At 48.8% G+C, this 15,778-nt stretch overlaps 1 protein-coding gene across 1 annotated transcript in view; it reads left to right on the plus strand.

Moving 5' to 3' along the window:
• ivd (isovaleryl-CoA dehydrogenase) overlaps nucleotides 1-15,778 on the plus strand; it is a 141,111-nt gene that overhangs the window by 8,585 nt on the left and 116,748 nt on the right. The window lies entirely within an intron of this gene.

Here is a 15,778-nt window from a genome sequence, read left to right on the forward strand (position 1 = left end):
TACTACGACCCAACATCCTAACATTATTGTTTTGCCTTATTCTACCCCAATGCACTGTGTAATGAATTGATGCGTATGACCAGTATGCAAGACAAGCTTTTCACTGTACCTCAGTACATGTGACAATATTAATCCAATACAAATACCAGCACCAATATCCTGACTTGGAAATCAACCCAGCTTTCAGACAACAGTTCCCAAGGGAATTATTGACTAACTGTGTGACAACACAGCAGATGGGAATGAACTTGAGCTCATACCTTCCACATTGGACCTATTGAAGGTCTGGATGCACTTTGTGTCCGGTCCCTCAAGCTTACCCCAGCAACAGCTGGTGTATGTATTGTGATCCCATTCAATCGAATGTGGTCACTGATCTTAACTGAAAACATGCGGGAAGTAGATTGTTTATCTTTCTTTGTTTTATTTAATTTCAAGCACTTAAATATGTTGTGAAGAATGCTTAAACAAAATTAAAATAATTTAATAATCTAAATCCGCTGAAGCAACTTTCAGATGATCAGTGACATTTAAAATGCTCAGAGGCTTTTCAGAGGGCCCAGAGGAGGTTCATGGGAGTGATTCCAGGAATGAAAGGGTTAACATATGGGAAGCATTTGATGGCTCTGGAGTCACTGCAGTTTAGAAGAATGATGGAAGATCTCATTGAAACCTGTCGAAAATTGGAAGGTCTAGGTAGAGTGGATGTGGAGAAGATGATTCCTATAGTTGGGGAGTCTGGGACCAGAGGGCACAGCCTCAGAATCCCTTTGGAACAGAGATGAGGAGGAATTTCTTTAGCCAGAGGATGTTGTATCTGTGGAATCCAAGCCATTGGATATATTATTGCAGAGGTTGATAGTTTCTTGTAAACACAAAATACTCTGCAGATACTGAGGTCAAAGCAACACTTGCAACACACTGAAGGAACTAAGCAGGTTGGGCAGCATCTGTGGAAACGAACAGTCAACGTTTCGGGCCGGAACCCTTCGTCAGGACTGAAGAGGGAAGGGGGCAGGGGCCCTATAAAGAAGGTGGGGGGAGGGTGGGAAGGAGAAGGCTGGTAGGTTCCAGGTGAAAAACCAGTAAGGGGGATCAAGGGGTGGGGGAGGGGATAGGCAGGAGAGGTGAAAAAGGAACAGGGAAAAGCACAATGGGTCGTAAAAGGAGGCGGAACCATGAGGGAGGTGATAGGCAGCTGGGGGAGGGGGCAGAGTGAAACAATGTTCATGCCAAGGGGCTGGAGACTACCCAGACGGTATATGAGGTGTTGCTCCTCCAACCTGAGTCTGGCCTCATCATGGCAGTAGAGGAGGCCATGTATGGACATATCCAAATGGGAAGCAGAGTTGAAGTGGGTGGCAAATGGGAGATCCTGTCTGTTGTGGCGGACGGAGTGGAGGTGCTCGAAAAAGCGGTCCCCCAATCTGCGTCGGGTCTCACCGATGTAGAGGAGGCTGCACCGAGAGCACCGGATGCAATAGATGACCCCAACAGACTCACAAGTGAAGTGTTGCCTCACCTGGAAGGTCTGTTTGGGTCCCTGAATGCTGGTGAGAGAGGAGGTGTAGCACTTAGGATTGCAGGGATAAGTGCCGGGTGAGAGATCCGTGGGGAGGGATGTGTGGACCAGGGAGGCGCGGAGGGAACGATCCCTGCGGAAAGCAGAGAGGGGTAGAGAGGGAAAGATGTGCTTAGTGGTGGAGTCCTGTTGAAGGTGGCGGAAGTTGCGGAGGATAATCTGCTGGATCCGGAGACTGGTAGGGTGGTAGGTGAGGACAAGGGGAACTCTGTCCCTGTTGTGGTTGCGGGAGGATGGGGTGAGGACCGAAGTGCGGGAAATGGATGAGATGCAGGTGAGGGCATCATTGATGACGGCAAAGGGGAAACCACGATCCTTAAAGAAAGAGGACATTTGAGATGTCCTGGAATGGAAAGTCTCATCCTGGGAGCATATGTGGCGGAGATGGAGGAACTGGGAATAGGGAATGGCATTTTTGCATGTGGTAGGGTGGGAAGAGGTATAGTCGAGGTAGTTATGAAAGTCAGTGGGTTTATAGAAGATGTCAGTGGACAGTCTGTCTCCAGAGATGGAGACAGAGAGATCGAGAAAGGAGAGAGAAGTGTCCGAGATGGACCAAGTGAATTTGAGGGCTGGGTGAAAGTTAGAAGCAAAGTCGATGAAATTGACGAGCTCAGCATGGGTGCAGGAAGCAGCACCAATGTAGTTGTTAATGTAGCGAAGGAAAAGTTGGGGGGCAGTACCAGTATAAGTTTGGAGCATAGTCTGTTCCACATTACCAACGAAGAGGCAGGCATAGCTGAGGCCCATGCGAGTGCCCATAGCTACACCCTTGGTCTGAAGAAAGTAAAGAGAAATTATTAAGTGTGAGGTACCAGTTCCGCCAACCGGAGGAGGGTAGTGCTGGTGGGGAACTGGTGAGGTCTATTGTCCAGAAAGTAGTGGAGGGCTTTGAGGCCTTCTTGATGGGGAATGGAAGTGTATAAGGATTGGACATCTGTAGTGAAAATGAAGTGGTCGGGATCAGGGAACTGGAAGTCATTGAAGAGGTGGAGGGCATGGGATGTATCCCGGATGTAGGTGGGGAGGGACTGAACTATGGGAGACAAAATGGAGTCCAGGAAGGCTGATACAAGTTCGGTGGGGCAGGATCCGGCAGAAACTATGGGTCTACCGGGACAGTCAGGCTTGTGGATCTTGGGGAGGAGGTAAAACCAAACAGTGCGGGGTGTGGGAATCATGAGTTTTGTGGCTGACGATGGATGGTCTCCGGAGTTGATAAGGGTGGTGGTGATGGTATGGGAGACAATGGTTTGATTTCCTTCTCCGCCTTTCCTGCCTATCCTCTCCCTGCTTCCCCTACCCCACCCCTTGATCTTTCCCCTTATTGGTTTTTCACCTGGCACCTACCAGCCTTCTCCTTCCCACCCTCCCCCCCACCTTTATAGGGCTCCTGCCCCCTCCCTCTTCAGACCTGACGAAGGGTCTCGGCCGGAAACGTTGTCTGTTCATTTCCACGGATGCTGCCCGACCTGCTGAGTTCCTCCAGCGTGTTGTGCGTGTTGCTTTGACCCCAGCGTCTGCAGAGAATTTTATGTTTTGATTCGCTACTCCACTGTGAAGTCTCTTCGAGGTATGCCTACCCTGAAGAAGTTTAAATCTTCCCTTTGACAGGAGTTCAGTGAGACCCTCTCTCACTCTGTGATCTCCGCCTCTCTCCGACTCTTTGACCATATCCTGACCCAGACCCGTTACCACAGCCACGTCTCCTTCCTGGGAACGTATCTCCACTGCCATCTTGTACCGCAGGGATTCCAGCACCGGTTCCAGGCCTCCCAGTTCGGGCCCAGCGACGCTCCAAGATACCTTTGTTTAATTGACCGCTGCTCCCGCCGGATTCTCCGCGCCACGCTCACTGCCATGCGGAGATACCTACGGACCCTGTCCCTCTCTCTACCACCACTCCAGGCCTCACTCTCCACCGTCTACCATGGACCTCTCCTACACTTCATTCTCCGTTGGATTCACACCTCCAACCACCGTTTCTCCTTCCTCCCGTCCAAGAAGGACCACAAGCTCGCCCGTCTGGAGCCCACGATGACGACTGGGTCCAGCCCGGACCCCGACTCCTCGGACCCCGACTTCTCAGACCTTCGGCAGGCCGAAGACCCATCTGCCTCTTACTCTGACCCAGACTGGAACCACGGCCTCCGGGACATGGGCAGCAGCCCCCGGCAGGCCATGGACTCACTCGCTTCTGGCTCAGACCTCAGTTCAGGTGCCCTGCGGGCCACAGGCTCCACTACCCCCAACTCCAGATCCAGCTCAGACCGAGGTCCTGACCCTCTCCAGACCGGGACTGCTCTTACTGTCGCTGGTTCCTACCACTCGTCTTATTCCTCCACTACCTTCTATCCTCCCCATGACTCCCAACCTTCCCTCTACCCCTCATCCCCCTCCATTCCTCTGATCCCTCATTCTCCCCTAACCCCGCTCTCCCTGAACATCCCAACCCCCCCCTCCTGAGACCTCCCAATCTTTACCCTCCTCTGACCCCAGCCCCAACCCTTGCCGTGTCCTCACCATCCCCTCTGACCTTCCCCCTCTGAGGCAGAACGTTCTGTCCTTAGCAAGGGCCTTAAAATGCATCCAATGGCTTGGCCTCCACAGCCACTGGTGGCAACAAATTCCACAGACATACCACCCTTTGACAAAAGTAATTTCTCCACATCTCTGTTCCTTCAATCTTGAAGTCGTGCCCTCTTTTTCTAGACTCCCCTACCATGGGAAATAACTTTGCCATATCTAATCTGTTCAGGCCTTTTAATGTTTGAAATGTTTCAGTGAGATCCCCCCCCTCATTCTCCTGAACTCCGGGGAATACAGCCCAAGAGCTGCCAGACGTTCCTCATACGGTAACCCTTTCATTCCTGGAATCATCCTCATGAATCTTCTCTGATCGATGGGAGAAGGCAGCTTAAATAGTTTGGCATGCACTTGATGGGCTGAAGGGCCTGTTTCTGTGCTGTACTTTGCTCAGACTCTGTGACACTATCTGAGAACCTGCCAAAAAAGCTAGTTTTATTTTTACATGTATATTCAATATTGATACTTTTTCACGTGAGATTACAGCAGTGAGGAAATGCTTTTATCCTGAAAGTTGAAGACTTTCAACTTTCACTTCAAAAGGTGAAAGTATTTTTGAAAAACAAAATTCCACTGGAAAATATCATGGCTTGTGTAACGAAGCATCCTTCTCTGATGGTAGGATGACATAGAGGATTCATTACTCGTTTAAAATGCAGTGCCTGACGTATTTTGCAAACAGGGTTTCATCCACCATCAGCATTGGTGGTAAAAACAAAATATTAATTGTATTTTCATCGCTGATTGGAAGAATATTATATCAATAAAGTATCTCACTCAGAGCTTTAAAGTAACTTTATTTTTCATAAACACCTGTAACATTAAGTTTAGCCTATAATACCTATAACATGTTGAAACCTAAGGATTGACTATCTATTAAACTAATACTAAAAGACCATTAGTAATTAATGGAATCTATGGAGTCTGAGGGCCTGAGGGCAGTGTAAGTCACACTGGGGAAACAAGCAGCAAAAATTTCTAACATGGGGAGGTGCCTTTGACCTTCGGCGTAGAGTAGGGGTGGACTTGGGGGCTGCTGTTGGAGACCATGAGGGAAGTGGCCCCTCTCTCCGTGGCGGTCTGCCGTGACACACTCCGAGATGGATGCTGGACCAGCCGCTCTGTTCATTCTGCAGCCTCTCTGCTTTAGTTTGGCGAGACCGTGGATCCAATGCCAGGCCTCGCTGGCGTCGGAGGCCACCAGATCCAAGTTCTCCCTCGTGCCCTTAAATATGATGGTAAAACAGCGGTCGGTGGGTATCTCGGTGGCGTACCACTGCATTCCCTCCGTCTGGTGACCAGGTCTTAATTCTTTGATGTCGTCGATTGAGACTGCAAGGGGTCGGGTGGGGGGAGAGAGTAAAACGGCCGCAGAGATCAGAACAAGAGATTCAGTCACAGATTCACAAGCACAAGAGATTCTGCAGAAGCTGGAAATTCAGAGTAACACACACACAAAGTTATTTATTCACAGCACTTCATCTATTCAGAGATGCACTGTGGGACTGGCCCTTCTTCTCCAAAAAGCCACATCGCCCAACACCCCACCTATTTAACAGCAGCCTAATCACAGGAAAATTTACAATGACCAGTCAGCCTTCTTCGAACTGCAGGAGGAAACCCACATGGTCACGGGGAGAATATACAAACTCCTTACACACGGCACTGGTATTGAACTTTGAATTATTACCTGCCCACTCCCTGTCCCCCATCCCTGACCGAGCAGCAACAACATCACACGAACCACTCTGCTATTGTGGTGCCCTAAAATACTGGAGGAACTCTGCAGGTCAGGCAGCATCTGTGGAGAGGAATAAAGAGTCAACAATAGGCCAACATCCTCCATCAGGATGAGTCCTGCAGACGGGTCTCAGCCTGTGTGTGTGTGTGTGTGTGTGTGTGTGTGTGTGTGTGTGTGTGTGTGTGTGTGTAAACAGTTATGGATGCTGCCTGACCTGCTGAGTTCATTCTGCATTTTTTGTGTGTTGTTCTACCATCTGCAGAATCTCTTGTGCAAAGGCATCATTGTGTTGCTAAACTGTAGAAATTAGGATTGTGAGGTGTGGGGCTTCAGGTTTCTGTAGCTCCTGCTTGATGGATATGACTCATGTCATGTTTATGGGAAACCTGGATGAACAGAGAAATGGAAATGGACCAGGAGGTGAGAGAGAAAGGAGCTTATTGCAACATGTGGGTCATATTGTCTGAAAGTTCTTCCCCCTGTGGAATGCTGAATGAATTGGATAGTTGTTTTCCTGAGCAAAACACACACACACACACACACACACACACACACACACTCACACTCACACTCACACTCACACACAATGCTGGAGGAACACAGCAGGGCAGGTGAATTGTCCTGTGATTTGTCTGACATTAAACAGGTGGACCGCTGGGTGGTGTGGCCTTTTGGGCCAGAAGGATCTGTCTGCACTCTTATCTCCAAATAAAATAGAATCAATAAAAGATAGAATCCAGGTCACTGGTGCAATGAAGCAGTAACTCTACTGGCCTCAGCTTGGTGCCATACCAGGAATCAAGGACTAATCCCTGCACTTGTTGGTGCCCAAGACAACTTTTTAAAACTTTTTAAAAATACGTTTGCTGTCACACCAACCCTCCAAGACTTGAGCAACACTCACACATTTGGCTCCTGGCTGACTTCAGGATCTTTTTGGAATTATACTGCACCGTCCAACAGTCTTCATTCAGTTTGTAATAGCGCGACTTCATCCATGAGCTGGATTTGATCTTCAGCATGTGAGTACCCTTGAGCATGACTTGAATATCGTCGTCATTCTTGAGGCCTTGGTAGGAACACGGAGCGGACGCATCTGATGGAGAGATGGCAGAATGGAAGTGGAGGGTGCGGAGAGTGGGTAGTGAAGGGGAAGTGGAAGGGAGGGAAGGAGTGATGGAACAGACAAGTGGAGAGTGAGGATCTGGTGAGGCAGGGGTAAGTAGTCAGGAGTTAGGAAGGTGGGGGAGAACAGTGGAGGACAGAGGAAGGGTGTTAAAGGGTAGGAGAGGGGAAGGTATTGCAATGAGTGGGATAGAACACTAGAGCACACCACAGGCCCTTCAGCCCACAGTATTGTGTCAAACTTTTAACCTGTTCTATGATCAATATAACCCTTTCCCCAGATAGAGCACTCCCTTTTTCTATCATTCATGTGCTCTGCACAGGTATTTCTTAAATGTACCTAATGTATCTGCCTCTACCACAACCCCCGGGGTGGTTCCCCACACATACCGCTCTCTGTGTACACTCCCTGCTATTTGCCATTCCCTCCCTGGGAAAATATCTCTGGCTATCCACTCGATCTATGTTTGTTATGACCTTGTACACTTCTCTCAAGTCCCCTCTCACCGTCCTTCACTCCAAAGAGAAAAGCCCTTGTGTGCTCATCCTGTCCTCATAAGACTACATGAGGATGGGTTAAACTAGCCCAGGCAGCATCCTGGTGAATCTCCTCTGCACAATCGATATGAAGGGGGGAGGGGAGGATTGGAAGCTTTCAACTGAACTTGGAGGAACTCCATGGTGTCTTGGGGAGAATGTACAAACTCCTTACAGAGAGCAGTGGAACTGCACCCCGATCGGAGATCACTGGCCCTGTGGAGCGTCGCACTAACTGCTTCTCCACTGTGTCGTACCAGTGGCAAGGGGAGTGAGATAATTAATGTGGGTGGGAGACTGCGGGTAAACAAAGGATCTGTGAGGTCATGACGTGTCATTGAGAGATCTGCACAGAAACAGGCCCTTCGACCCACCATTTCAATGATATCATCTATACTAGCCCCAGAAATCAGCATTTGATCAGTAGCCTTCTACAACTTGGATATTCCAGTGCCCCAAAGTCTTTGGAACACAGCCCCCTTTATATAAAAAAAGATACAGCAATTGTGTCTATACATTTATTTTTACCTTCATCAACTTCAGAAGATTGTGGATTCCAGCCTTCTGTGTTTCCTCCAGGACCAAACGATTCCTCTTTCCATTTCCCTACTTTCTTTGACCCATCTTCAGGCACCAGTTCCCTAAACCTGAGAACTCTTCTCCAGGCTCTGCGTTGTCCCCTTCCAATCCTCTGCCCTACTCTTGGCTGTCTCCTTTGGAGTTTTGTCTGCCACTTTCTCATTCGCTTCCTCTCTCCAGCCGACTCCTCCAGGGAGCTCTTTCTCTTGCCCAATTTTATTCCCCTCCTCATGCCCACTTGCACATTGGTGAAGTCACCCGACCCACCCCCCAGCCTCTCTTCATCCTTCTGCTCCTGCTGATCTCTGATGGTTCCTTTGCCCTCCCATCCATTTTCCTCCCTCTCATCCTCTCGATTCCAGTGTTTGTCCACTGGGCTCAGCTCCAGTTCAGTCGCCTCTGTTTGGGTATGCCCAAGAGCCGGTTCGGGACTTGGCCGTCGATCTTCCGGAGCTGGTTCGGGGCTAAGCCCTTGATCTTCCGGAGCTGGTTCGGGACTAAGCCCTTGATCTTCCGGAGCCAGTTCAGGACCGAGCCCTCGATCTTCCGGAGCCGGTTCGGGACTTAGCCCTCGATCTTCCGGAGCCGGTTCGGGGCTTGGCCCTCGATCTTCCGGAGCTGGGTCGGGACTAGGCCCTCGATCTTCCGGAGCCGGTTCGGGACTAGGCCCTCGATCTTCCGGAGCCGGTTCAGGACTTAGCCCTGGATTTTCCGGAGCCGGTCCGGGACTTGGCCCTCGATCTTCCGGAGCCGGTCCGGGACTTAGCCCTCGATCTTCCGGAGCCGGTTCGGGACTTAGCCCTCGATCTTCCGGAGCCGGTTCGGGACTTAGCCCTGGATCTTCCAGAGCTGTTTCGGGACTGAGCCCTGGATCTTCCGGAGCCGGTTCGGGACTTGGCCCTCGATCTTCCGGAGCCAGATCGGGACTTGGCCCTTGATCTTCCAGAGCCAGATCGGGACTTAGCCTTCGATCTGCCAGTCCCTGTGATGAGATCCCCTGCTCGTTTCCTCCATCTCCTGATTCTATACTCCCCTCCTCCATATTCTGGCTTCTAACCTTGGACTGCGCTTTGCAATCCACTGGCTGAGCTGTGCCGATTACATGCTTGGCCTTCACAGCTTGGTGGCGCTTCTTGGCGAAATTCTGGTAGGCCCACCAGCCAATGATGATGGTAGCACTGCCTATCGACAGGCCAAGGACCACCCGCCTGTTTAGTTTGCAGAATTCCATAGCCTTTGTGCGTAATTCTAAGAAAATCTTGACGAAGCAGCTCAGCACCTCAAGGAGGCTAGCCTCTCCGCCTGCACTCAGATGAACTGCACTCAGCCTGCAGTTTCTTGTGGTCAGTTACTGGATCATAATGACATCACAATCTACCTCATCATGATCAAGCATGTGACTTCTGGAAAATGCAGGTTGTTACGGACACAACTGAGCACATCACAGAAATCTTCCTCTCCTCCTTGGACTTTTCTGCATTTCTCACTGCCTCAGTAAAACAGCCAGCACAATCAAAGACCCCTCCCATATTCTGTCTTATCCCCCCCTCCCATCGGGCAGGAGATAGGAAAGCACAAAAACACTTTCCAATAGGCTCGAGGATAGCTTCTACCCCGTCCGTCATTGAATTTAGGACAGACACAGTAGGAACAATTAAACTCTTGATAGGCACATGGATGAGGGAGAGACTGAGGGCCACATAGGAGGGAAGGGTTACATAGATCTTGGATCAGGATAAACTATCAGAACATTGTGGGCTGAATGGCCTGTATTGTGCTGTAATGTTCTATGTTCTGTTGAATGTTCCTCTACTGTGATAAGATGTCAATTGTTATAATCTTGCACCTTATTGTTTTCCAGCACTGCACCTCAATGGAGCAGTTACACTTTATTCTGCGTTCTGTCATTGTTGTACCTTGTTCTACCTCTACACTGTGTGATGTTTTGATCGGTATCAACAGTTTGCAAGTCAGGCTTTTCACTCTATCTCGGTACATGAGACAATAATAAACCAACACCAAATAGTGAAAGTAAAGAATGAAGCCTCTAGTGACTGGTGCTTGTTGGGAGGGGGAGAGGAGGTGTCCATTTTCATTTCAACATGGTAATTTTGTGGCCATGCTTCCTGTGAGTGCCCCTCACTCTCCCTTGACCATGACTCTGAGGCAATGCTGATAATGGAATTCCTTGTTCTACTGGATATCACCGTACATACTGTCTTTTTGCAATTGATAGATAGACCCATTTTTGCACTTTCTTCAACAACTATATCAATTAAGTTTTGCAGTTCTTCCTCCGTATTTGCATTTAACACAGTGTCATCTGCATAGCTGAAATTATTGATGATTTCACCACCAACTTTGATTCCCAAGATGTCTCTTATTTTTTGTACTATTGTTTCGCTGTTCACATTAAACAAATCAGGAGACAAAACACACTGTTGTCTATCTATGAATTGCAAAAAGACAATGTATGGTGATATCCAGAAAGAAGGAGAATCCTATCTGAAGACTGAGAATAAACGGGGAAGACATAAAACAAGTACAGAGCTTTTGCTACTTAGGAACTGGGTGAAATCAGATGGCAGGTGCGACATGGACATCAAAAGAAGAATAGGGATGGCAAACGACACCTTTACGACAATGAAGAGTAGTATACTGACCAACACTAAACTAGGCATGACAACCCACCTCAGAGTACTGAAATGTTATACTTATCCAGTTATGTAATATGGCTCAGAAGGTTGGACAATATCTAGTAACATGAGGAAACGAATTGAAGCAGCAGAGATGTGGTTTTTGAGGAGGATGCAAAGAATATCATGGACAAAACAAATATCTAACGAGGTTGTCATGAACAGAGCAAGCACAAAAAGAGAAATAATGTATGAGATCATGAAAAGGCAACATAACTTCATTGGAAATACAAAATTCTCTGCAGATGCTGCGGTCAAAGCAACATGCTGGAGGAACTCAGCAGGTCAGGCAGCATCTGTAGAAATGAACAGTCAATGTTTTGGGCTGAGACCCTTCGTCAGGTCTGAAGAGGGAGGGGGCAGGGGCCCTATAAAGAAGGTGAGGGGAGGGTGGGAAGGAGAAGGCTGGTAGGTGCCAGGTGAAAAACCAATAAGGGGAAAGATCAAGGGGTGGGGTAGGGGAAGCAGGGTGGGGATAGGCAGGAAAGGTGAAGAAGGAAATCAAACCATTGTCTCCCATGGCCTCGTCATGGCAGTAGAGGAGGCCATGTATGGACATATCTGAATGAGATGGTGAAGCAAGTTGAAGTGGGTGGTAATTATTATTGATATATTGTTTAGCTTTGTTAATCAGTTATTTGGCAATTTAATTCCTCATTGTACATATTGACATGTTGACTTGATTACTTTAATGTATTTTTTTGTTGATCTTCAATAATAATTAATAAAAAAGATTTAAAAATGAAAATGAAGTGGGTGGCAAACGGGAGATCCTGTCTGTTGTGGCGGACGGAGTGGCGGTGCTCGACAAAGCGGTCCCCCAATCTACGTTGGGCCTCACCGATGTAGAGGAGGCCGCACCGTGAGCACCGGATGCAATAGGTGACCCCAGCAGACTCACGTGAAGTGTTGCCTCACCTGGAAGGTCTGTTTGGGGCCCTAAATGCTGGTGAGAGAGGAGGTGTAGGGTCAGGTGTAGCACTTAGGCTTACAGGGATAAGTGCCAGGTGGGAGATCCGTGGGGAGGGATGTGTGGACTAGGGAGTCGCAGTGGGAACGATCCCTGCAGAAAGCGGAGAGAGGTGGAGAGGGAAAGATGTGCTTAGTGGTGGGGTCCTGTTGAAGGTGGCGGATGTTGTGGAGGATAATGTGCTGGATCCGGAGGCTGGTGGGCTGGTGGGTGAGGACAAGGGGAACTCTGTCCCTGTTGTGGTGGGAGGATGGGCTGAGGGCTGAAGTGCGGGAAATGGAGGAGATGCGGGTGAGGGCATCATTGATGACAGCAGAAGGGAAACCACGAACCTTAAAGAAAGGACATTTGAGATGTCCTGGAACGGAAAGCCTCATCCTGGAACGGAAAGCCTCATCCTGGGAGCAGATGCAGCGGAGATGGAGGAACTGGGAATAGGGAATAGCATTTTTGCATGTGGCAGAGTGGGAAGAGGTATAGTCGAGGTAGTTATGAGAGTCAGTGGGCTTATAGAAGATGTCAGTGGACAGTCTGTCTCCAGAGATGGAGACCGAGATCGAGAAAGGGGAGAGAAGTGTCCAAGATGGACCAAGTGAATTTGAGGGCTGGGTGGAAGTTTGAAGCAAAGTTGATGAAATTGACGAGCTCAGCATGGGTGCAGGAAGCGGCACCAATGTAGTTGTTAATGTAGCGAAGGAAAAGTTGGGGAGCAGTACCAGTATAAGTTTGGAGCATAGTCAACGAAGAGGTAGGCATAGCTGGGGCCCATGCGAGTGCCCATAGCTACACTCTTGGTCTGAAGAAAGTGGGAAGAGCCAAAAGAGAAGTTATTAAGTGTGAGTACCAGTTCCGCCAACCGGAGGAGGGTAGTGGTGGTGGGGAACTAGTGAGGTCTATTATCCAGAAAGTAGCGGAGGGCTTTGAGGCCTTCTTGATCGGGAATGGAAGTGTATAAGGATTGGACATCCATGGTGAAAATGAAGCAGTCGGGACTGGGGAACTGGAAGTCATTGAAGAGGTGGAGGGCATGGGATATATCCCGGATGTAGGTGGGGTTTAATTTCCTTCTTCACCTTTCCTCCCTATCCTCTCCTTGCTTCCTCTTCCCCACCCCTTTATCTTTCCCCTTACTGGTTTTTCACCTGGAACCTACCAGCCTTCTCCTTCCCACCCTCCCCCCACCTTCTTTATAGGGCCCCTGCCCCCTCCCTTTACAGTCCTGATGAAGGGTCTCGGGCCGAAACGTTGACTGATCGTTTCCACAGATGCTGCCCAACCTGCTGAGTTCCTCCAGCATGTTGTGCGTGTTGCTTTGACCCCAGCATCTGCCGAGAATTTTATGTTTTGATTCGCTACTCCACTGTGAAGTTTCTTCGAGGTATGCCTACCCTGAAGAAGTTTAAATCTTCCCTTTGACAGGAGTTTAGTGAGACCCTCTCTCACTCTGTGATCTCCGCCTCTCTCCGACTCTTAGACCACATCCTGACTCAGACCTGCTACCACAGCCACGTCTCCTTCCTGGGAACGTGTCTCCGCTGCCATCTTGTACCGCAGGGATTCCAGCTCCGGTTCCAGGCCTCCCAGTTTTGGCCCATCGAGGATCCCAAGTACCTCAGTTTTATTGACTGCTGCTCCCACCCATGGGCCATGGACTCACTTGCCTCCGACTCCGACCTCAGTTCTGGGGCCCTGCAGGCCACAGTCTCTGCCATCCCCAGCTCCAGATCCAGCTCGGACCGAGGTCCTGACCCTCTCCAGACCGGGACCACTCTTACTGCTGCTGGTTCCTACTGCTCGTCTTATTCCTACACTACCCTCTATCCTCCCCGTGACTCCCAACCTTCCCTCTACCCCTCATCCCCCTCCATTCCTCTGATCCCTCATCCTCCCCTAACCCCACTCTCCCTGAATATCCCAACCCCCCCCTCCTGAGACCTCCCACTCTTTACCCTCCTCTGACCCCAGCCCCAACCCTTGCCATGTCTTCACCATCCCATCTGACCTTCCCCTCTCTGACGCAGAATGTTCTATCCTTAGCAGGGGCCTTATTTTTGTCCCCCTCCGTCCACACCTCAGTGAACCCCGTGCCCGTCATGATGCTGAACTCTTCTTCCGTTGCCTACGTCTCTGAGCCTACTTCTGTGGCAGGGATTCCCCTCCCACTTCTGATGACCCGTTCTTCCATCTTCAACCCTCCTCTTCCTCCTGGACACCCCGCCCAGGCTTTCTATCTGCACTTGATCTTTTCATCTCCAACTGCCACCGAGACATCAACCATCTCAACTTCACCACTCCTCTCTCCTGTTCCAACCTCACTCCCTCTGAACGCACTGCCCTCCACTCTCTCTGCACTAATCCCAACCTCACCATCAAACCCTCAGACAAAGGTGGTGCCGTAGTAGTCTGGCGGACGGACCTCTACCTCAGAGGTCAAAAGGCAGCTCTCTGATACCTCCTCTTACTTACCCCTGGAACAGGACCCCACCAAAAAAATTCAAACCATTCCCTCCCGTACCATCACCGCCCTTGTCAACTCCGGAGAGATTCCATCCTCATGATTCCTACACCCTGCACTGCTCGGTTTTACCTCTTCCCCAAGATCCACAAGCCTGACTGTCCCGGTAGACCCATAGTTTCTGCCTGCACGTGCCCCACTGAACTTGTATCTGCCTACCTGGACTTCATTTTGTCACCCATAGTTCGGCCCCTCCCCACCTACATCCAGGATACATCCCATACCCTCCACCTCTTCAATGACTTCCAGTTCCCCGGTCCCGTCCGCTTCATTTTCACTATGGATGTCCAATCCTTATACACTTCCATTCCCCATCAAGAAGGCCTCAAAGCCCTCTGCTACTTTCTGGACAATAGACCTCACCAGTTCCCCACCACCACTGCCCTCCTCCGGTTGGCAGAACTGGTACTCACACTTAATAACTTCTCTTTTGGCTCTTCCCACTTTCTTCAGACCAAGGGTGTAGCTATGGGCACTCGCATGGGCCCTAGCTATGCCTGCCTCTTTGTTGGTTACGTGGAACAGTCTATGCTCCAAACCTTTACTGGTACTACTCCCCAACTTTTCCTTCACTACGTTGACGACTATATTGTTGCTGCTTCCTGTACCCATGCTGAGGTCAGCAATTTCATCGATTTTACTTCAAACTTCCACCCAGCCCTCAAATTCACTTGGTCCATCTCGGACACTTCGTTCCCCTTTCTCGATCTCTCGGTCTCCATCTTTGGAGACAGACTGTCCACTGACATCTTTTTAAAAATTTTTTATTTTTATTTGGATAAGGAATTCGCAAGTATCATGAACTTTTTTCACATGTATAACCTTTTCCATTTTTTTATATATGTATAAATCTATAATTATTTATACATTCCTAAGTACACATTGAGATGATATAAAAAGTAATTAGGCACTTAAATAGATAATTATGTGCAGTTGTAATTCTACACTATTAGGCTAAGTAATGATATTAGTTGTTAAGAAAAATGGTAATAATAGTGGATTAATAAAAATTTCCATATATCTCTTCTGGACTATTTCTTTCTGGTCCAAAATATTGTATGTAAGCCTATGTAACTACCATTGTAGGTGTTTATATCCTAACTTGTTCACGTTTGCTCCTACCACCAAACATAATTATCTAATCCCTATGTACTTATTTACTTAATTTTTATCATTTTTTCCCCTTTCCCAAATCTTTTCCTTTACTTGTATTAATTCTCCGTTTTCCAAAAAAAGAAAAAAACAGTAAACCTTTGAACCAAAGGTGCTTACGTTAGCAATATTACTGTATTGATGAGAAGAGCAGTATAAATCATTAGGAGAGTCATCTAAGAACACTGAGGCTGTCTACAAGAAGGGTCAGAGCCATCTCTATTTCCTGAGGAGACTGAGGTCCTTTAACATCTGTCGGACAATGCTGAGGACGTTCTACGAGTCTGTGGTGGCC

This window comes from Mobula hypostoma, chromosome 1 (genome assembly GCF_963921235.1).
Source record: "Mobula hypostoma chromosome 1, sMobHyp1.1, whole genome shotgun sequence".
In the NCBI taxonomy this organism is placed as follows: domain Eukaryota; kingdom Metazoa; phylum Chordata; class Chondrichthyes; order Myliobatiformes; family Myliobatidae; genus Mobula; species Mobula hypostoma.